We start from the raw sequence: 24,669 nt of genomic DNA on the forward strand, positions 1-24,669 counted from the left end.
GACATCACCCTTTTCCTATTTCATTCTTCTTCACCTCTCACCCACTCTGTCTGCAACTCAAAGGTACACAGAATTAAGCATTTTCATGTCTTCCACAGTTTTCCATAAGACAGTACAAAAATGGTTACATCCTTTTGCTACTGTTAAGAACTGAGATTAAGAGATCCAAAAAATATTCTGTTTTTTGTTTGGGGTTTTCTTAGTTTGGGAGTCCACATCTCTTTCTAAGGCACTCGATGCTCACATCAGCTGCAAACATTCAGTGGCACAAGATGTAAGAAGCCCTTAGGGACTATTTATAAACTTACTTATTAACTCTGTGCTGATTTAAAGCCACATTTTAACCAAGGTAGACTAGTTCCAGTTAGTTATTTATACATATAAATCCTAATCATGTTTGAATTGTACTGAGCAAAATGTCTTAATTAAACTTCTGATAATTAGTTCCATGGGCTAATTTTATGCCATACAAACAGCTATTTTCTATCAGGCTTATTTTTATAGTCTTTTTTATTGTCACTGAATGTGTTCCTTTTTTTTGTTCTATTACAATGCTATGCTCTGCATAGCAATAATAATCCATACTGTTATATAAATAAAATTTGTGTCCTCTAATTGGGATATTCATGTCACTATGGACAGCTTCATAAATTAATACTTCGTCATCCTTATAGTATTTTCTGTTAGCTTCTGGAAGTGTTATGTGTAGAAGTACTTTTATCTATACAAAAGCAGAACCAAGTTTATGTCCTCACCATGTCAATCCATGTCAGGAAGCTGAACAAATTTGCAACCATTCTCTGGCACTGCAGACTTGTAGACCAAAACAATTTGTGCTTGTATTTTTAAACAGAGGTCCCACAAAAGCTGATTTTTAGAAATGGTCCTCTGCCTGTACTTGCTCCCAAGCCAAACCTCAGAGCTCTTTAGAAAGCTGCCAGTTAGCCCAAAACAAAAGCACGACAGGGAAGACTTGAATACTGCCATGAGCTAAATTATATTTTTTTGGCCCTGGCCTGTCCAAATTTTGCTAATACAGGATTAGGTTAAGAGAATGGGTTCTGGTCTTTACCTAGACAGAAGGACAGGATTTTATCCAGGACTACCAATGCAAGAAAGGTAAAATGAGAGAACACAGGGTGAAAAGGATTCTGTTGCTGTTGTTAAGATCTGGCTTTCTCTTAAGACGAGAGGCAGGAGCCCTGCAAGAAACACCAAAGTGCAGCTGGATGTAATTGCTAAAATGGGTGCAAGCAAGAGAATTGGCTGGGAAACAAGGAGAAAGGGAGGATGTTATTCCTTTATCCCTGGTTTAAAAGCCTCCCAGTATAGGAAGGCTGAGTGGTTGAAGCAAGAACAGCTACTTCCTTCAGAAGAGCTTTAAGTGCTTTGGCTGGAGTCACATCAAGTTCCTTGCTTTTGCTGAGGTTAACAGAGCAGAGCTGAGTTACTCCATTCCTCTTTTTTGCTGGAAAGATAAATTTTTCAATTATAAACATCAAAAGCTCTATTATTTGGTGAGCTGGCTAGCAGGAAGCAAGGCCAGCCTATACCACAAAGTTTTTAAAACATAATAATTACAGACTGCCTTGGTTTTATTCAGATCTTGGCTAAAAGTAAATTCAAGTTAAAGGTACCCCTTTCCTGTTTTCTTAAAAGCAAAGGCAAAATCTAGCTTATGTGAATCAGTAGTTAGACTGAAATCTGGGCCTAGGACCCTAGTAACTGGGCTATTGAAGTTGTGTGTCAGTGCATAGATATCCTTTAAATCATATATATTCTAATCATTTGCTGCCTCAGAAGGAAAATTATGAATCTATTTTCATATGTTATATGGAAAAGACAGGTAATACTCTGAATAAAACTAAATACCCTTTATTCCTTTATCATAAAGGTCAAACATTACTCTCATAGATTAAATGCCAACCTTATAACTGACAGAAATGATGGTCTGAACCTAACAAACACAATAAAGGGAAAATAATGTCAGTAAGACCTGGAGAAGGAGTTAATTAAGTTAACTTGGAAAGAACACCGAGAATTCTGCTACCGAGCTGTCAGTGATCAGCCATGTTGTGATCACAGGACACTCTGGGGAGAAAGGTAATCTCAAAGCCATTTGGTCAATGGAAAGTCATCTGCTAATTACAGTCATTTATGGATCACAACTTTAAGTATGACTCAAGAAGTTGATCCAAGTATTAACTGTTTGTATCTCATTTGAAAATGTCCCAAATCTCATTCAATGTGGTGCATTGAAAACCTGGAATCCAGACCAAGATCAACTGCACAGGGCCAGAGTAATCATAGCTCCAATGAAAATTAAATAGATCTTTCTATTTTGTACAGGAACAGTGAGTAGTGGGATAGCTATGGACTTCATCTAAAAGATAAGTGTGATTAAAAGGTTCAGTATAAGGATAAGCCATATTCTTTCCTATTCTGCTATTTTTATTCTGAATCTAGCATACAAAAGAAATAAGGAAAGTAGCTTAGCTAAAGCATATGGATAATTTCAGTAAACCAATCAATGACACAAAAAAAAGCCACTTTTGCTTTAGAGATGTGTGGGCTCTACATAGTCACACAAAGTCATAAAGAATGAAAATATATTCCAATTACTTTTTCTTTACATTCGAGGTGTATTTCATTTGGGCTTTCAAAACTAATAAAGCAGTATACCCTGTGCAGCACAAGTGGGACTTGGCAATATGCTATATTGCCATCTGGTTTTGTTTATCATGTATTTTAACTATTAAACATTTATTGAAGACCTTATTGGTTAAGCCATTCCTCAATAATTGCAGTTATTATTTATTAATCGTAATACATCTACATAATTAGTTAGGGACTCCTTCTGGTATCCTTACTCACACTGAGTTATAATTTACTCCATGATCTACCCCAATAAAATAAACCACAAATCTGGCCAACACTCATCACAAATTTGGGAAGCACAACTGATTTTCCTGTGGCATTTTCACAGAGGCCATTAAGTCTAATGGCCACATACATGCACATGTGCATGTGTGTGCTCCAGTTATCCAGAGCTGAGGGGTATTCTGATTAATAATTTCAGTTTAGAGGTGTATATGTTGCCAATTTTTCTGAGATAATAAATTGGCAGGAAAGGCATGTCAAGATCTATCACTGCTAGGGATTTGACCTGTGTTATTAACTCACATTCTAAAAGAAAGGTGATGTTTTGTTTCTTAAGATATGTTATCTGATACCCTGTTCAATACCAGCCTCGATCTTTGTTTATTTTGTAATAACCAAAATCTAAGATTCTTTTTCAGAGAGAAAGATCCAAATTTGTATAATCTGAAGATCTGAGCATTGTATGACTGACTATATTTAATGATCCTGAACTGAAGAGAAAAGCCTGCCATTCAGATACATCTTAATTCGTTTCAAGGAATCTGTTATTAAGCCTCTCAATAAAGAAATCCAGTATGTCACCAAAAAACTGTACCAAGCAGCTTGACTTTACATGATCAGAAGCTGAGTAATCTTCAAAGGTGGCTTCATCCAGTATACGTGAGCCAATAAAAGTAAAGGTAATAATGTATGTGTTCAGAAGGAAAACAGTTTGACATTGCACAAGCAATCAAGGCAGAAATTATTCTGAGAAAAAAACCAATATGCCACACAAATCAGAGCTCTTGAGAAACAAGACATTGTGTCTCTGCTTGCCATTTTTGAATAAGGAAGACATGTCACAGTCCTTCCTAATGAGGCTGATCCAGACAAGAGATTAAATAACTCATTTTGTTACCTCAGGCTGGGAAAACTGTAAAGGCCACAGCACTTCAACATGTCTATGGCATTTTGGGTTTGTGTTGTCATATATACATGAGAACCTGTGGCATTAGAAAAAAGGCAAAAGTTTGTTTTCTACTTTCTTTCAGTTCTCGATGAACAATGATGTAAAGGGTCTTTTTTCATAACAGACTGATTTTGTTGGGTTTAACATTGGCTCTGCAATTCCAATATCAACAGAGCCTAAAAATTCCACCAAGACAATATTTTAAAGGGATATATAAATATAATATGTAGTTGATCTAGATTTATTTGATTTGTACACATCATTAATATCTATCTGGCCAGAGAATCAGGAAGAGATGTAAACACAAAATGGAGCCTGGAGGAGGTTTTCAGTACTCTCTAGGAAGAGCAGTAGATGGAGTTTTGTCTGTATTTAGAATTGTGACCCTTGACCAAGGTTTCTTAGGTGGAAATTAATTTAGCAGAAGCATGCTGGAATTAGAACAAGTAGATGAGAATAATAGCTTGCCCTTAAGAATGTCTTTTTGTTTCCAGAGGAAAAAATTAGTTTTCCTTTCATTTTTTTTTTATTTCACATCATCATTATTCAAAAGCGTTGTGTGTGCTGTACTAACGCTACAAGCTAGACTTTCCTTTTGTGATTAACACAGATGGCAAAAGCAAAAATAAACAGAATTCTCAAGGGCTGTAAGCACACTGAGTATATTTTAATTCATTTTCACCCAACAAGGAAAGCTTTATCACAAGCACAAGAAATTTTGCCTCAACAGAGCAGATACATCAGTACTCACGCAAGACATTTTGTGGCAGGAAATCAAAAAGTATTGCATAAAACTACTACAGCACAACAGAATTAAAACTATCTCTCTTTGACCCCCAGTCAACTCTGATTCAACTTCTGTGACAATTTCTTTAGCAAGTTTGTTCTTCTCAGTAAAACATCTAATCATGTAAATATTGTAAAGAAGACTTTTGGAATGAAAAATTCTATGGGAGCTTTATGAACAACTTTATAGTATTTTTCAAACTATACATAAGTTTTCTACTCTTTGAGCCTTTTATTTTAGCATCAACTAGCTATAACAAAGAAACATTCAGTGTTCAAAAGGATGGCAAATACTAAATTCAACTTTGAAATTCCATTGAAGCCCCTAAAACGGTATCTCATAATTTAAAGACCACATGCAAGTTTAATAGCTGTTGAGCATCTCTATGGGCAAGATTTATGCAGTCGCATCTTCCCATCTCACATCCTTGGCCAATGCACTATAACCTTCAGTCAAGCATGCTGGCCAGCATTATAGGTAATTCAGTTGGATGTTACTGAATCACCTTTTATTTAGTTGAAAAGGGCACAAGAATTGAACTGTTCAATTCTCCTTCCAGATTTTTAGTAGGCCGCAAAGGATGAGGCTGGTTCTTTAGTGTTTAATGCTCAGTGTTTCAGCTTTGCAGCACATAAAAGAAGAGTGTCCCACTGCTAAGCTCAACAGTCTGGATTAGATGTCCCTGGTCTTGCATCCTAATCATCCATAGGTTCACAACATAATTTGGGGCAAGAACCTTTGAAATAGAGTGATCTTGTTTAACTTCAGTTGTCCAGTCTATATCAGATATCAAGATTCCTTTCCAACAGTGCAAAAAAAGGTGCGCATCTCCAGAGAGAGATTTAGAGATTTATTTTGTTCTGATGCCTGGACTGATACAGCTGGCTGCAAATGGAGGTGGAAGTGTAGGATTTTGCTGAGCTTTGAATAGCTTGTGTCAGGTAAAATAGATTTATCTGTGTTCAGTGATCAAGCCACCAGGCAAGGTGGGCACTCCTGGTGGCTGTCCAGCAGCACAGACTGGATGAGTTGCCAGAGAGCAGAGCGTGGCAGTGACCTCAGTGCAGACTGGCACCTGAGAGAGGATTCTTCCCTGGCAGCTTCACAACCCAGGCTGCTTGCCCCACTACCTGTGCCCACCATGTCTGGTTCTTGAAGGCAGCGTGTACAGGTGTTCCTGAGCTCCAGCTCTGTCAGCAACAGCAGTGCAGAAGGTACTTTAGTGAGTACTAAAGACACTTAGGAACCTAGGTCTTTGTGCTTTATCTCTCCACCTCACAAAAGGAGAGTAGGACTCCCCTTGTTTAATGCATGTTATGAATACAAAATGTAAAAAAATATGACATTTTGAAATGCAGTCATTACAGTAATAACATAATGGTAATAAAGCTCAAAAAAAAATCCTCCATTTCAATTTTATTACAATGTTTTATATATAGAGACACTTTGAGGAAACAAGATCTTTTTTCCCATTCCTATGCATGTTTGTTAAAAATCAAATAAAATCTGTTGAAAATATAAATCACAAAAGGATAATTTACTCTGATGAGACATTTATTTCACATATATATGTGAATTTGCTACAAATATTTGCTTTAATCATATTTTTCTACTGAAGTGTTTTTAACAGTATTTAGAGCACTAAAAATGTCATGACCATTGAATTTCTACAGAAGAAGGAAAAAGAGGATTACTGCAGAAAGATTTAGTTTTGTAGCTAAAATTCTTAACTGTGGGATTTTTTGCATTCTGTTACATGAGAAATTGTTGAAACCATGTGTTTAAAGACCATTGTAATGCATATACACCAGAGGGCAGAGCAAAGGCCACTTAACTTGGACATTTCCAGGCTTTGAGTGCACAATGCAGCAACAGGAGAGTTCAGTGGGGAACATAATATTTTTTGCATTTAATAGAGTATCTATAATTCAAGTCAGCAGTAGCTTCTTCCTAATTGCCTTGTTGCCAGTTGTCATCAGATGTTAAGCTAAAGACAGAATGATGTGTAACAGAAATGTCCTGCTGCAATAAGGAGCAACATGAATTGCCCTTTGCCATAACTCAGCAAGTCAGAGCCAAGCATGAAGTACTTGTCTGTGTCATACTCTATCCAGGCCTGTCTCAGCAGAGTAAGAACTGCAGGAACTTTCCAAAACAATGTTGTTTGTTTATTTATTTCTTTGGTTTTTGGGTTTTGGTTTTATGGTGTGTTTTTTTTTTTTTTAATTATTTTGTTTTGTTCTGTTTCAGATGAAGGAGAAGGAGAAAAGTTCAGGCTATACCTGAAGTGTCATTTCCTAGTTTGCTTCCAACTCAGAGTGGTGCTTAATACTTCAAGTGGCAGCCAGAGCATCCCAGATCAATAATCTAATGTGATTGCAGATGTAAAATCTACAATCTTAAAATCCACATTTCTAAAGAGGCTTGGGATAGCCTCATGTTCAAATAAATTGACCCTCTGGCAATTATTTCGTAAATTATGACCCTGTTTAGAGGAAAATATAAGTCAATTTATCTTTCTTCTGTAGATTTTTGTATTCCTGGAAAATTAATGTGAGTTATTCAGGAAAGAAAATAGGAATCTGATTTAGAAGGACCAGCAGAAAACAAAGGAACAATTCCTGAATTTATTATTAAAAATTTCATCTAAAGGGTTTGCCTATAATATTTAAAATAAAATTTAGCAGTAGAACAAATCTCTGTTTCAGAAATGGCTGCCTTATGACTGAGGGAATAAGAGAGGAAACTGCATTTTAGAAGAGAATCTGAGCTGTGATCTGAAAGTCCCAGTTGTATCCTCTCCTTACAACTGACTAATGCAAAGTCTTACATCTGAATGCACTTTATTTTAGGTTGAGCAGTTTAGTGCTCTTGGCTCTTCATAAATATCAGCACATGCTCTTCTGTTCTTCTCCTGGATAATGTAAAATTGAATCTGAGCAATTAAAGATGTTTTCTAGAGCAGTAATAACTTCATTTTAATACCATTGTGTTTTCTGTTACCTTAGTTGTTTCTAACCTTTTACTAATTCAAACTGAATGTTCTTGACATGACATTTCCCCTGATATATACCTGTTTCTTAGAGGCACCTGGTCAATTATTTAATTGACATAAGCTGTATTCTTGCTTAATAGGAAAGAACATCTCTACTGTTACTGTCATGTTACATCAATTAATTTGTGTGAGAATTGGGACTGATTTCCTCAGTTCTGCAAATGTTTTTCCATGTTTCATTCTGCTTTTGAAAAGCATAATAAGTTCTGTAAAAACACTAAAAAAATGAGTTTGCAATCTTTTGTGTATGTGGGCACATGTGTATGTACAGAAACTTAGTCAAAATGTGAAACACTAAATCTGGGGTGAAGCCCATTAAAATCAGTGCTGGTTTATGCATTTTTTTAATTTCTTTGCAATCAATCCTATGTAATTTATTCTGTTACAAAATTGTGGAGAAATTTTGTAATAGAAAGAGTGACCTTTTGTTTCTGTGTAGATACATTGCTGGTATTTTTTATCTCAAGATGTAAAAGGCTTACATCAGAATCTCCCAAACTGTAAATTATCATCCTGCTGTTGAGACTTTGTAAAAAATACTGTTGGCTCTCCACTGAGAGTGTAAGATAAATTTGAATAAGGTCTCCATAGGGCATCATTTAGAACACCAAGGATGTCTGACTCTATAAACAGCTGGTTGATTTAAAAAAAGGGTGCATGAGATCAGGATGACAAATTATTTGGACTAAGTGAAAAGCCATCCTTTTATTTTTTTCATAAAATAGAATGGCTTGGATTGGAAGGGACCTTAAAGATTACCTAGTTCCAGCCCCTCCACCATGGGCACCAGGTACCTTCCACTAGACCAGGTTGCTCAAACCTTGAGCAGTTCCAGGGATGGGGCATCCACAGCTTCTCTGGGCAACTTGTGCCTGTGCCTCACCACTCTCACAAGAAAGAATTTCTACCTAATATCTAACCTGAATCTACCCTCTTTTAGTTTAAAAACATTCCCCTTGTTGTACCAACATCTGCCCATGTAAAAGGCTGTTCTTTCTCTTTAATAAGCCCCCTTTTTGTTCTGAAAGATGGCAATGAAGTCTCCATGGAACATTTTCTTCTCCAGACTGAACAGCCCAGCTCTCTCAGACAGTCTCCATAGAAAGAAGAGATCAGAGGCTGCAGTCTTCTGATCATCTTTGTGGCTTTTTACATTAAAATGAAGGTATGAGAACCTTATCTTTTCAGTCCCTTTACTTTAAATGTACAGCACTCTTACAGATTTCACCTTTCAAAACTCTACAACTTTTACAGGTTTCAGAGAAAAGGTCAGGATTACGTTGGAGCCCAAAGTCTCCACCACCCCTGAGTATACGATGTTAAAAATTGAAACTATGAACATTTTCTATAAGAATTTTTCTTTCCATGCAATTTCACAGTAAACAGATACAGTATTAGAAGGCAGAAGGAAAACTCAGTCCCAAAATCTGTCATTCTGTTCCGATAAATTTTGCCTGACAGTTTGGTATAGAAATATAAGAGATGTTGCAATTCCGTATGTTTATATTCAGAAATGGATCTTAAAGCAGAAAAATGGTTTTTCATTAAAACAAAGCAACATTACCTTTTCACCCTGTGTGCTCTGCTTCCCAGTAAAGGAAAACAATGCTTCAAGTTAGGTTCAGCATAAAATATTATATAGCCAGTTTCTCTCCCTGCAAATTTCAGGATAATTTTTTTTAGAGTTCTGATCCACTTTGTATATGACTGTGTTTTTTGACCTTGTGTTTTTTATCTAAACACAACCTTTGTACACAGAATTTTCTTACATCCTATATGGACCACAAATTGAAAAACTGGCCTCAAATAAATCATGAGTGAAAAGTGCTGTGGTATGAAATTCAATAGAAGGAGCACTTCTTTTCCTTAACTTTCATGCCAGAAGTGGAAACAAGAAAAAGGGGGGAAAAAAGCCCAAATCAACTACCAAGTGAATAGCACTCACAGAGATGAGAATAAATGAAAACAAAATAGCCTAAACTGCATTTTATCAATACATCTCTGCACATGGAAAGTGACACAGCTATTTATAGCAAGCAGTCCTTTTCTGTTTTCCACCAGGTTTTATGACCAATAATTATATTTCATAGTCAGAAGTGTTGAACTGTCACAAAGCATGAGTCCAGACCTCAGAAACAAAGTACACTGCTAATTTACATTTTGGCTAGGCAGAGGAGGTTTTTAAAACTGCAGGATAAGAATCAAGCCCTTTTCAAAAACTGCAGGATAAGAATCAAGTCCTCCTTTCTAGAATTTCATACTATTCCACCCCTACCAGCTTTCTGCCATTAAATTAGCTTTTCCTGGACTACTGGCATCCAGGGAGAACCTAGAAAATCTGAGAGGCAGCACCATTACCCTTGTGTGCACAGTCTGTCACTGTGCATGTGGAGAGTCCTCTCCATCTGTAACCAGTTCTCCAGTCATTTAAAAAACACGATCCAAACAGGGATGGCTGGGCAGGGAAGAAGAAGGATCTACTTCAAGCTTTCATGTATATTTTTTAATTCACATCAGGCCTACTGGGCACCATCGTCCTCTTTCTGCAGCACTGCTGCACAATTCTACTTTGCAGGGAAGGAATATCAAAAGCAGAAAGACTCAAACAGCAATTTCTGCAGCAATCTCTCCCTAATATCCCATCACCAAGAAAAAGAGAAAGCCTATGGAAGGCTAAGTGAGTCTGTTTCAATCCATTATAACCCTCTAAAATGGCAACTCACAGGCAGCCACTGTAGTTGGTGGTCCTCAGGGAGTAACAGAGGCAAAAGAAAAGGCACCCAAGTGAATGCTTAATTCTTGCTCCAGCTTTTTCTTTATTTTCCAAATGGACAATAAAGAGTCTGGAATCTTAGATGTGTTCAACTTAGGGACAGATGAAATCATTTTCCCACTGAAAAAATAATCAAATAAAATTGTAAACACTCATGCAGCAAAGAATCACTGCTGTTTATTCAGAGGCTTGTGGAATAACATCAATATCTTGCTCAGATTTAAGGACCCCCTGCATGTCTCCCTCAGAAACATTAGCAAGAGAAAAAAAGGCAATGATTTTTAGAGACAAGAGCCACAATATTCTTGGCAATTACTGTAAAATTACAGTAAAAAGTGGGCAAATTTATTTCAAGTGCACAATGTAATTGTATGATTGCATTGATGCTAAATGACATTATTTTGCCTTTAATGTATAATAATTTTATATTTAGGTTGTGGGTAGAGAGGAAATGTTACCTTTTTGTAATTTATTAAATACATTTGTTGAAAAAGCCCAGCCCAGATTTTGGCAGCCCTCTTAAAGGTCAGTACAATTATTTTTAAAACAATCACAATATTTATTGTTAGCACCACTAAACTGAGAACCAGATTGGCCCTCCCACTGCTCAATATCTCAGACCATGCCTTCTCAAAGAAAAAGAGATGATCTTTGCACATGCCTGAAAGGCTGCTGGTTGGGGGAGCCAAGGCTGAATGATGCCTTGCTCTACAGCCCTGAGGATTAACACCACCTCCTCTACCCTGTCAGGGTGGCAGTGGTTTGAAAGTGGGAATAGCCTGCAGGCTACTGCTATGAACAGCATGTTTCACATACAGATTTCAAAGCTCCTTACAAAGGATTACTATTATCTGCATTTTACATACAGGAAACAAAAACATTAGGGAAGGAGATATTCTTTGAGGATGAGAACAGGAGAAGAAACATCACCTCCTTAGTTATCATGCATACATTTTCTGTTAGGCTAGCAACTTGAAAGCTGCTGGAAGCCCACTGGAAAAAAAAAAAAGTAATTGAATGATTTTAGTAAACAGGCAGTTTCCATCATATTGCAGTGCTGCAGATAGAAATTGATTGACTGAGTTTAGTGAACTTGTATTAGTTTACATAAATGAATTCAATCGTTATACATACACAAAAAGTGTATAACAGTGTGTTATACATAAAAGTGTATAACATCACTAAAGTGATGACTAGTTACAAAATTTATTTCTATGTAGTTTATTTACAAAAAGAAAAATTCTCCCACAAAATCTACCTGTTCTCAAGAGGAAGTTTTGTTCAAATATAGTTTTATAGGTCCTTAAGTCTGAGCAAATATATATTTCTGAAATCAGAAAATCTTTATAAGAAGTGTCTGGAGTACACCTTAGCTTTGGAGAGAAGGGGTCCTCTACAACTTGAGCAACTTCAAGGAAATAAACACCTGTTTAGAGATTAACTTCAGGTCTAACCCAAGGAAGGAAGAAAGCTAACTATGAACATAATTTTCTCTAGGAAAAAATGCTGACAACACAAAACCTTTTTTGCGCAGGTGAGGTAATGCTTTAGGTGATCTCATAAGTCCTTTCCACCTCTAGCATCTGCACTTCTGAGAATTTCCAAGGAAACTTGTATGCCAGTACTTCAAATAGGCCACAGGAGCCAAGAGGAAACTGAGTGTTTTCTTAATTTCTCTTTTTTTTTCCTCTCTCTCTCTTTTTTTGTTTTTTTTGATGGAGTAAGAGGACTTTTTCTTCAATTTTTTTTTACCTATTTAATTTTCTCTATTTATAGAGAACAGCTTTACAGTTTATTTACAAAGCCATATTATAACATAATATGCAATGCATATTTTTGCACATCTCTTTAGCATTGAAGCATGTGAACAGTAGTGCTATAGGTTTCATTTCCTTTCCTTTTTCTACTTTGCCTGCAAAATAAAAGGGTGTTTGTCACATTACAGTTGCCATAATGGAAAATGACAGCACAGAGATTGGAATGTCATTGTATTACCATAGCAATAGACAAACAGTGCTTATTACTGGTAGTTTTAAGATTTCACTCAAGTATTGGAGGCACTTTTTAGTTCTTTCTTCTTATGCAAACACATTTTAGTGATTTTTGGCTGGCTTCATCCTTGCTGGCTGAATCGGGTGCAAATTGAATGGCAGTTCTGTGGACTAGGAAGCTCTCCTGCTCCATTGAGAAATAAATCATCTTATGATGACAGACTTCATTTCCACTGCCATGCCTTCCCTCAGTCATGGCACAGAATGGTATCTTTACTTTCTGAGGAGCATACATTCATCTATCTCCACTCCTGAGCCATTCAGGTTTCTGAAAGCTTAAAGCAGAAATGAACTTGCTTACCCTTTACTTACCACATCTGACAGAATTAAAACCAATGCTGTAATTTTTACTCAGTAATACTTGGGCTACATTTTAATTGACATACTGCCCAAATCAAGACTGATGCTTATTTAACACACTGCCATCTTAAATAATTACTTGAACTTCTGAATTGCCTATACTTACATTGATTGCACTTAAATGATTTTCTTAAGTGAAATGTAAATTATCCTATAATTACAATTGTAATTGAGGATTTATCATAAGAATTAGAATAATGTAAGAGCCTTGGGAAAAAAAATGATCCTCCTGTAAGGCAAATTAATTAGAAGGCCAAACAGTGCTGTGATTTGACTTAGATTCTGTAGCTAATATTCTATTAATATTAATTTCTCTTTAAGAAATGTTCCTGTTTTATTTTCACCAAAGCCAATAAGGTTAATTGTTGGGCATTCAATACCTGTAAACTAAGTCCTGGTTTTAAAGGTTCACTGGAATAAATTAGCAATTAAGTATCACACACCCATTTGCTCACTTCCCCCAGTCTTGTGGGGAGAAGAATTAGAAAGAAAAGGTAAACCTTATGGATTAAGGTAAGAGAAATTTAATAATTGAAACAAAATATTGTTGTTATTGGTAATAATGATATGCCAATAATACTATAATTAGTAACACTGTAATTATAAAAAAACTGAGAGAGAGCACGAGACTCTGACAGAAACAAGTGAGTTTCAACACAACACAGTTGCCCACCACTCACTGACCCAGCCCATATTTGAACAGCAATCAGCCTCTTCCAGCCAATACCCATATACTGGGGTGATGCTCTGTGGTGTGGAATATCCCCTTGGCCAGTCTGGGACCTCCTGTCCTGGCTATATTCTGTGTCAGCCTTCTGTGCAGCTCCTCACTAGTGGAGCAAATGACACTGAAAAATCCTTGACTCAGGGTAAACATTTTCAGTTAACAACCAAAATATCACCGTTTATCAACATTATTCTCATACTAAATCCAGTAAACCCAGCACTGTACCAGCTACTAAGTAGAAAAGGTAGCCCAGACCAGACCAGGGCCAGCTCTTAAGGTAAATTTTCCCTTCATGTATGAAATCCCAAGGAAAGGAACAGTACAGCATCAGTTGTGATAGAAACATCTAATCATAGAGTTGAAAGAAGTCTCAGATATTTAGAAAGTATCTATGACCTTAGACAGAATCAATTATCTATCACACCTGACCAGTTTGTCCAGCCTGCTCTTAAAATATTCTAGTGATAAAGACTCATACTTACTTCCATTCTAGTATTTCAGAGGCTTGGCAAGTTTATTCTAATACCCCATCTGAACCTCTCTTGCTTGAGATTCATCTTGTTTCTGCCACCATAGGGAGAGAGCACAGAAAACCCCTTCTTTACAGCAGCCCTTTCATATATAGAAGTTTGTTACCACATCACTCCACAGTCCTCCTTTCAACAGGCTAAACATCCCCATATTATTATTGATTCTTCCCCCACATATTGCACTTGCATGCCAAGGTCATGGTAGTGGTGGGCATGGAGGGATAGGGGGCTGGGGAAGCAGAGGTGGTGCTGCTGGGTGGCTTCTGTGAGATGCCAGAAGTTGCCCCCCTGTCCAACAGTCAGTGACATCAGCCTCCAAGACAGATCTGTTGCCCACCAAGGCTGAGTCCATCAGCAATGAGGGCAGCAGCCCAGGATAATGGCGGGAGGGAAACAACTGCACAGCTGCAGCAAGGAGTGAGAACGTGTGAGAGGAAGGGCCCTGCAGGCACCAAGGTCAGTGCAGAAGGACAGAGGGGAGGGGATGGCCCAGGTGCCCAAGCTGGGATTGCCCTGCAGCCCACAGTGAAGACCATGGTGAAGCAGCAGTGCCCCTGCAGCGCCTGCAACCTGCAGAGGACTTGCTCTGGTGAGCAGGGGGATATATCTGAATGATGCTGCACTGGGAAGTACAGGAAACCTTCCCCCCCAGACCATGGGAAGCTGGAACACAATCCTGGCAGGACCTGTGGACCCATGGTGAAAGAAGTCCCTGCTGGAGCAGTTTTGCTGGCCAGACTCGTGACCCCACAGAAGATCCACACTGGTGCAGTAGTAAAGGCCTACACCCCATAGAAAGAACCTATAAACCTCTTCATAAAGAACTGCAGCCTATAGAAAGGTCCCATAGTAGAAAAATTCAAGAAGGACTTTCTCCTGTGGGTGGAACCCAAAGAGGTTCCAGGGGAAGAAACTGAGGAAGAAGGAGCAGCAGAGACAATGTTTGATGAAGGGACTGCTCCCCTGTGCAACTCACTGGGATGAGGTGGAGAAATCCAAAGCTAAGTCAATCCCTGGAAGAAGGGAGGAGCGAGAGGAAGGTGTTTAAAGATCTGGTTTTATTTCTCATCATCCTACTCTGATTGTATTAGTGCAAAATTCAATTAATTTCCCCAAGCTGAGTCTGTTCTGCCCATTACAGTAATTGTCTCCCTGACTGCCCATGAACCTGTCTTACTTCTGACCCCTGCCCATCTAAGAAGGGGAGTGATAGAGTAGTTGGGAGGGAACCTGGTGTTCAGCCAGGGTCAACTACCACATCTCTCAACAACACCTTAGAAAGTCTGAATTCATTGTTCTTTCAAACATTTTGCCTCTTTCTTTTTCATTTGCCTCTTCTATATTTTTCATATATGAAAAATATATGCCCTAAACTGGGTGCAATATGGTGGCCTACTATGTGATTAGATTAAACATTTACTAGGATTTTTTAGTTAATATGAGCAATCACACTTAGAAGATTTTCTCTCTCTTCATCACTAGATTCTTCCACTCCCTTTCTTTGGATTTAATGACTAAAAAGCTGTCAATATTCCAGTGTGATATCTGGTCAACATCTGAAAATATACCAATGGGGCAGCATGTTCTCAGTGCAAGCTGTGAGCTAATGAGTCTATGTGTTAAAACTGGAATTTATGTAATAAGCCTAGAGATCTTGACCTGCATAAATGGGCAATTAACAAAATTAATTGTATTAAACCAGAAGAGAAGTAAGTTTATCAAGATCAAGTAGGAAATTAAAAATCAAGTTCTGGATAGAACAGAACCGGTGGATGGAGTAAGCACAGATGATGGCTAACACCCTAGTAACTAGTTTTTCATACTAATGAGGCTTAAAAACCTTGAAAGAACCAATTAAAAGAAAATATCCTAAAATTCAGTGAAGTAGTGAACAAAATAAGGTATTAGAAATGTTTTCAGTATGAGCAAAAGTTCAGTCACACCCGAATGAACCACATTTGAGGCAATGGGGATTGAAACTCCCCACAGGTCCTTGCAATTAACAAAGATTCTGATCCACTTCTCCCCCTTCCCACAAAAAAGGCCTTAAATAACACACCATCTCTTAAATTGATTTTTTTTCACTTCCCTGAAATAAATACCTGCTGATTTTACTTAGTTTTGAAGAAAAAATTTATAAAATAAAAATTTATTATAAGAGGGTCATTTCTCTAGTGTGAGTCAGAATACTCCATCCCAAAACCCCAATCACAGCAACTAGTCTGAAAAAATATTGTATTTTTTAATTATAAATTCCAATAGGCCACTTAATAAACCTAAATTTCAAATAAAATATTGATTGACTCCTGTGACAACAGATTTTGAGATGTGAAGAGCAGTCTACATCAAAGAACAACTGTTTTAAGCTCTTTTCAAACTCTCAGGAATGTAACACATTTCACACATTCAAAAGTAATAGAATTTTACCTTCGTTGAGTTTGGTGATTTCTCACAGGTCCTTTGTCCGTCATCATTACTGTCTTACACCCCCACACACTGCAAAACCTTGTGGTCACACAGCCCCTGCTACTTATGCCAGAGAAGCTTTTCCATCTTCAGCCCTGAGTCCTACCAGGTGCATGTTGCAGCTCTGAGAATGTTCCCATCTGGGAATATTTTAAAGCAATTGCTTCAGTAAGCACTATCTCTCATCAGCTGCTAAAAGGTTTCCACTCTGCCCTCTGCAGCATATTTCCCTCTATGGAAAGGGACCACTGGAGTTAGTTGTAAGTGCAGCTTTGCCTCTGGACTCCCAAGGGTGGCACATGAGACCATGCAAAGCATTGGGAATTCTCTTTCCAGAGCTAACAGTGGCCCTACAGGGGGGAACTCAGACAATCTTTTTAGTTCTGAAGGCATGGATGTGAGTATTCAGATGTGAATTGTGATGTCTGCTGGTCTGCCCTAATAACCAGTGGTCATGCTCAGCTGCAGCAGTTTGATTTCTCCTGGAGGTGGGGATTAATCACTGAATAAATTAGAACCCTGTGTTTTGACATAATGCTGGGAATTATGGGTCCTATCTCTGTCTTCAATGCAGTGCCTTTGTCTTGCTTGGCTGCTGCTTCAGGCACTAAAGCTGCTTTCTCTAGCTGGTAATTTGTCTAGAGCAAGATACTCTGACATGTATGAAGACTTAGAATGACCCTTCAAGGATTCCAAGGTAAGAATAGCAAATACATCTCTGCCTCTCTGCTGGAAGTCCCACTCCCTCAGGTCTGACAATTATGCTCCTTTTGTTTATTAAGAGAGAACAATTGGTTTGACAGAGAGACCTCACTTCACTGACACCTAACTCTATTGATATTTTGTAGATTGCCATTGTGGGGAAGTATCAGAAAAACAGTTAAAAGGGAATTGGCAGTTGGAAGGATACCACAAGGCACTGGAAACAGTACTTCTTAGCTCTCAGCAGCTGATTTTCTTCAGGACCAGGAGAGTGAAAAGTCTCTGTAATTACTAACTACAAATGTTTCCATTATCCAGGGAATTGCAAATTCCCTGTAATTGTTGATAGCAGTTTAGATACTTGAGGTAGAGGAAGTAAAAGATAGAGGGAACAAGATCAGTCATTATAGCCAGCTCTCACTCTCCCATCCTAAGGGAAATTAAGTGCTCTGAACACAGAAGCAGTACAAGGACAGTTTAGCTAAAAGCTAAAAAGTTTCAAAATGTCAAAAATAAACCAGCATTTTGTGGTATCAAGCTCATTTGAAAAATTATAAAGTAGCATCACAGGTTCCTACAAAGATCACAATTTGTCTGTATATAAACAAGTGGTTTGGTCCACAGAATAAGTCTGCAGGTTCACCAGGCAAAAATTCATGTTTGTAATGAATTTATCTTTCTTGAAAATCCCCTTAGCAGACACATTTCAGTCATACATCTGCCATTTGCTTTCTTCTCCTTGCAAGCTCTTAGGCAGACAAAATCCTGGCTGTGAACTAGTAACACATCTTGAATGCCTAAGAAACACAAAACCACATAACTACTGAAAGAAAGAGTTTTGCTTCAGGAAGATATCCTATGCTTAGGAAAGACTGTTGCATTTTACTAAAATACTTTTGAGTGTGGAAACTTAGTAATTAAATTATTTAAAAATCAGAAGGGATTCTGTAATTGTGATTTAAAAATGAGTGGAATTTCTTAAGAATACATAAAGTCATAAAATAGTTAAAATGCTAACAATCTCTTCTTTCTCTGGAACATAAAGTGTGAGCAGAATTCCCATCTGGTTAAGGTAAAAAACATGAGGATGGAGAGAAACACTAATTATACATTAGCTCAGTTAAACTAATTCATGTGGGACTGCAGCACATGAATAGATGAAATAAATATTAGTATTTTAAAGGATGGAAGAACTAGTAAACATGCAATCATTTTAAACCCATCTCTGTGATAGGAGCCTGGGTTTGTAAATGCTGCAGTAAAAGTGAAACTTTAAAAGAGATGAGACCTGGTCTACCTGCATATAGCTGATGGTTTGTTTTCAACAGCAATTAAGCCATAAAATCATCAGAAAAGCAGTGTAAATATCAACTGCCAAGAGGTACTCCTGGGGAATTTCTGAAAAAGTGAAGCTGTAAGTATTCTGGGGGAAAAAAAAGATAGTTTAGTTATATAAAAATACAAATTAAGTCAATAGAATGGAGGTGTTTAATTATGCCAAAATGGAAAGAATTTTAACATTAAGTAATTATAATAATTAAGTGATTCTGTTTCAAATATTTAACAGGAATAAATCCTACAGCACTGGTAAATTTGGGGATAGATCATGGCTAGGTAGATCAAGGTTAGAGATCTAAAGTTCAAACTTTGGTTTTGGAAGAAAACAAATATTCATTCTTTTCACAATGAATATTGCTTTGTTCTTCAGAGAGTTCTCATCATTCCTACAAAATACTTACAAAACAAAATAATATTCAACAAGCTGAAACATCAACATTTAGGAGGAATTAGCAATTTCAAGCAAACCTGATAGTGGAATGTCAGCTTTTGTGCCCACTCACAAAGCTGCTGCTCCTCCCTATTCCTGAGGTCTAAAGAATGTGCTATATATACTGTACATAATTCAAAAGCTGTCAACATTATTTTCACCCAGCAAGACAAACATGTTTCTGGATTTTTGATAAATGCCCTATTTTACTAAATTAAATCAGAGCATATTGTCATAAATGGGTACTTTTAGGATAGGAAAAATGCACTGCTATGCAAAACTTTTTTTGTGTACGTGGCTACAGATTTAACTTGCAGAACTAGTGGTCTGGGAGTGCTTTTAGTAATTTCTTTCAGGGTGTCTTTTTGTAAAATGCAAGTGATCCCATCAGGGTATGTAGGTTAGCACTGAGGATATCAGACAGACTTGGTATTCAAAGTGAAGCTTCTTCTCTCCTTCAAAATTGTGTCTGTGCAACACTGCATAAATAACAAACCTGTAGTTTTTGAGAACCCCATAGAGAGGTTTTGTAATAATCTTCCAAATTTGATTATAGATTCAATGTCTGTGTAATTTATGTAGCTGGAATGTCTTTGAGAAAGACATCAAATCCTGATTTTGAAGCTATAGGTAATGGAGAATGCATGATTTTGTTATTAGATGATCCCACAGTCAGTCATCTTCACCTGAAGAAAAATAAATCTACATTTAAATAGGGACTGAACTTCAGACTTTGAAATAAGTTGTTCCCTTGCTTTGGATTCCTTTGGATCTGCTTTTTTACTGTTTGCTTAGGCAGGATTGAACCAACACGTTGCTAAAAGCAAAATTCATCCTGAGAAATTCTTCCATCTCCCACGCAATCCTTTTTTCCCCAAGAAAATGGCTCTTGTGCAGGTACTTGCAAAGGACTAGTGTGAACCCCACTGATACCTCATCCAAGGCAAAGGCGAGGCAGGGGACAGATTTTGCCCACATAGGACTTAGAGTATCTGCTGTGTCCCAGCAGTGGCAAAAAGGACCACGAGTTACCTCTCTCCACCCTCCTAACCAAAGGGACAGAGGCATGTGGCACAGAGTGACACACCATTGCACCAGCAGTACCCCCAGGGACTTGGAGAGGAGCATTCCTGCATAAAGGGTTGTCTCTGTCCAGGCACATTGCCGAGGTAGGGAAAGGAGCGTGTGTTATATAGGCAGGTGTGAGATATGAAGGAGAAGGAGAGAGATGGGCTTCCTCCACAGAGCCAGTGCCATGTGCCTGTGCTGCTGTCAGAATGTCAGAGACTGGAATACTATGGTTAATTGCTTAAACAGTCTTAGGAAGGTCCTTTTCTATGATGGCAAAAATGTTTAAAGAAGCTGCAACCACCAAAACTCACCCCTCCCTGAAGATCCCTCCTGACTAGAGCTTTGGGCTGTGAGTTAAGGTGAAGGGAACCTGAGATAAAGGGGCCACCATTGTTCAATTATCTCAGGTCTAGGGAGAAATAAACAGGGCTGAGGGAGCAGAATGTATCCACGAGCCAAACCAAAGAGTTGCTGTGAAAATCAGCTCTGGATGGGTTCAGGGTGGGGCAGGCCAAGGCCCGCAGGCTCATCTGCTGAGGCTGGGTTTGCAGAGACTCCCCTCTCCTCCAGCCAAGGGGGAAGGAGGAGAGTTTTGGGTGTGTGGCATAACCCCTCCTTCATTACACAAACTGGCTCAGCTGTAAAACACTCACCCCCAAAAGGCCATGCCCATGGCACGTTCATGTGAGGGGCAGCTGAGGGGGTGTCATAAATCATCAAAGACCCCCAAAACACTCCTAGACTCATTCCTGAGGCCTTGCACCACAGTACTGCATGTGATGCACAGTGATGCAACAGATGCAGAGGCTGTTGCAAGAGATTGTGTCAAACTTGCCCCCAGTCCAGAGGAGGTACTTGGGTGTTCCCACGAGGTTTGAACATATACTAATCCATAAAACTCTATTTTTTTGGGGGGGACCCTCACCAGTAAGAAGGCCATACGGAGAGAATCAATGGGATGCCACTGAGATCCACAGAGCGGTGATAATTTTCTATATAATCTGTCTCTGTTACTCTCTTTCTCTCCCCTTACTTCTTTTCTATTACTTTCTCTTTCTCTCTCTCTGTGTCTCTCTCTCTCTCTCATTTACTGTTAAATAAAAACCATACCACTGACTTTGTCATATGGTCTCATTTGCACCTTAACCCAGGCAGAGGCATCACTCAAAAAATATTAATAACTGGATCATAAAACCATGTCTGTCAGCAGAGAGGGCCCAAACTCATTTCCATCACAGCCCTTCTGGGGAGGGAGACTTTCCTTACCAACACTGCACAGTGTCTATTACAGGTAACAACTGTCTCACCCAAAATGAAGGAAAGTACCGGGGCTGACTTGCAAGTGGAATAAATTTTTACAATTGTTTTCATAGCTTGCTGTCATTGAAATAACTACTCAGCATTTTCCCTGGAAATTTCCAGTGTTTATTTAGGGAAAAACATTTAGATAGCTTAGATGGGTAGGAATTTTCCCACTCTAATACTTTCAGTGATTTACTTTCCTAGGTAGATCTTCCCTTTATTGCTCAGGTAAATTTCAAACAGCAGTTTTGGCCTACATACAGCAGATAATGCATGTTGACTCTGCTTCTGGCAAATTAATGATGCATCTTTGGTAAGACACCATTTTCTGAAAATTCATTTTCTCAGAGGAATTGGATTATTTCTGCTGATTTCAGCAGCCTTTGTTCAAAACCACCAACTACCACTATTATCATCTAATAAATGTGACATCAGGAAGTGAGGGTTTAACCAATTCTAACCAATTCTGTCAACAACAGACGAAAAGAAACTCACAGAGATATGTGAGATGACAAAAAATTTTAAATGCTAATAATTTGGGACCTTAGAATGTCTGCTGCCCATGAAGTAAAGTGGCATGTCTAAATAGCTGTAGAAAGAAAGTGTGGGTGGGGGGAGGGAGAGTTCCACAAATGATAACTAACTTAGTGAACTAAATCCCAAACAGAATTGTAATTTTGAAATAGATCTGAAGCAGAGGAAAAAATGTGTAAAATCTTCTTAATGAGCATTTAAACACAGAGTCCCCAAAGCAAGAACTGAATTGACAAGGGCAAGTCTCAGTGAGCCAAATCTTACTGACACCTTGCTGTCTCCTAAATTGAGGTGACAAGCTGTCTGCCCCAGGGAGAACAGCCAGCCATGAGCTGATGAAAGCAGGGAGATATACCAGATATCACTATGCCACCATGTTCTAATCTCTTCTGCTGTGTATCTCAGCTCTATACCCCTTGGATTTGCAGAGGTGTCTCTAATTTGCAGCCTGTTCAAATGCTGCCCTTAATGCTTCTTTTGCCTTTGATTTTCAGGAGTTTATAGTAGCTCATATGGGTATGATAGGTTTTTTACTTAAGTGAAGACATATTAAGGTGTTTTGCAACATAGATACATGCTTTAAAGAATTTTCCAGGGTACTTACACAGGTAATTGCCAATGTCTGCTAGAAAGCACGAAGTTTTTCATTATCTTGAGACCTATGCATTTGTTTAAAAATCTGGACTATATGCTTGTGAGGTCACTTAATGCCACACAGTGAGGTCTGTTTGAGGAATTAAGTCACACGTGGGCTGCGGTTTTTTTTTGTAGCTGCAACAATATGAGAGAACTGGATGCAAAACCGAAATGGAGATGCTAATGAATCTCCTGGTGATAAATCTTTTGGGCCACCTGGTCAGTTAGTCTCATTTCAAGTTGTTCTGCATATTCACCAACCTTTCAAAAATGATACAAACAGGACATGTTTTGAAAATAAAGACATATACTCACTACAGTAACCCACAAACCTCCTTGCAGCCTAGTACATCACTGGGCTCCAGAGCAGTTGGAAATGGGAGCCCCACCCAGGCATAAATAAGTCTGAATTGTCTTCAGAGAATAAGCCTAAAACTCAGTTCATGGCCATTCCCCAGGGACTGGTGCTGCAAAGGCTGTCTCCTAGTACAAAAGAGACAGTGAAATAGTTCAGGCAGTTGGAACCATTAGTCACTAGACCACTGATTCAAAACCCCATGAAGATTCAGCAGACTGAAAGAATTAATAACTTTATCTTGAAAGCTCATTTGGACCATAGTTGTTTACAAAAGCAAACCTTCAAAGGCAAATGTTGGAGTGTTTCAGTTGGTTTTGATCCTTTTTAAAAATGATTTATAATTTTGATTTCTATTTCAAATGCTTAAAAATGCTCATTATGAAAGTAAATATAGCTCAGCAGGATCTTCACACAATATGTTGATTACAATTCTATGGTATTTATTTAAGACTGAGAGAAATGTCCCTGGCATATTGCCAGTATCTTTCACTAGTGTCTACAGTCAGTACAGAGTCTACAAAAATGCAGAGGTTAAAAAGGCTAAATTTGGGTACATTTACTTGCTGCTTTAATTATTGAGAAGAAGACAGTTGGTTACTAGTGGCTGATAACATTCCTACTGTTAAAGGCCCTTTTATCTCACACAGTAAGGAGAGACCTAGCTTTTTATATAAATAATCATCTCTATATAATGCTAGGGGTTTAACATATGCCATATTTTGCATTCATTTTAATTAAAAACAAGCAACTATAATACCAATACAGAGTGCCTATGCAAAGTTAATAAATTACAAATTATTGATAATTAAATAGTACATGTGGCAGTACTTCAAAGTATTTATATTTATCATTAACAAGAATCTGGAATAAAAAGAGATATATGGCAACCCAGACCTATTATTGTATTAAAATTGTGTTCTTATAAGCTCTAGCTTTTTTTCATTAAATTATTAATATAAAAGCTTATAATTTGATACAAAAATATTTATTTTTTTAGTGCATTATCAGTAAGTTATGGAAATTACTTTTGGTACCTTCTTGCATTCTTTTTGTTCTGACTGATACAGTACTTTTCTTGTGACAAGTAATGAAATTTTTCAACATTTTGATTTACAGCGCTCTATCCTATTGGTAACCTGTTAATTCAATAGTTTATGTATGGGCATAGCAAAGGTGTTGTGGCAGATCATCACCTCTGTATTTTTTAATTTTTTTAATCATCCCTGATGGGGAGAAATTTGTAGAGTTTTACTGGGAAAAATAATTGAAATATGACAAAATCTGCTTTTAATAGAATACTTACTTTGACAATATTTTTATTTTTAATAGTCATAAAATAATCTTTGAGTTTATTGTGGGAGATCTAAGAGGCAATCCAGATTTCAGATTGTCATACTACAAGTTAAAGTGTAATAATTGATGTGAATCTGATTTTCAGAAATGTTGGATCCCAAATCCTACCGGTTTGGGTTAAGAAGACCAGAAAAGCCATTGTTTTTCTGGGAAAGAAAAAATCAATCTATTATGCAGATGTGCATTTTTAAATGAATGTCCATAAAAACCTCATAAAAGCTCAAGAATAAAAAAGAAATTGAACTAATTTTGTTAGCTAATTAGCAGCATGGACTTTCATTGATGCTAATAGCAGAAGAAAGGTTTTAGCATCAAACAGCACCAGGTCTATTCTTATTTATTTTAAATAACACCCTTATTAAAAGCT

This window comes from Agelaius phoeniceus, chromosome 4, assembly GCF_051311805.1.
Source record: "Agelaius phoeniceus isolate bAgePho1 chromosome 4, bAgePho1.hap1, whole genome shotgun sequence".
Taxonomy (NCBI): Eukaryota; Metazoa; Chordata; class Aves; order Passeriformes; family Icteridae; genus Agelaius; species Agelaius phoeniceus.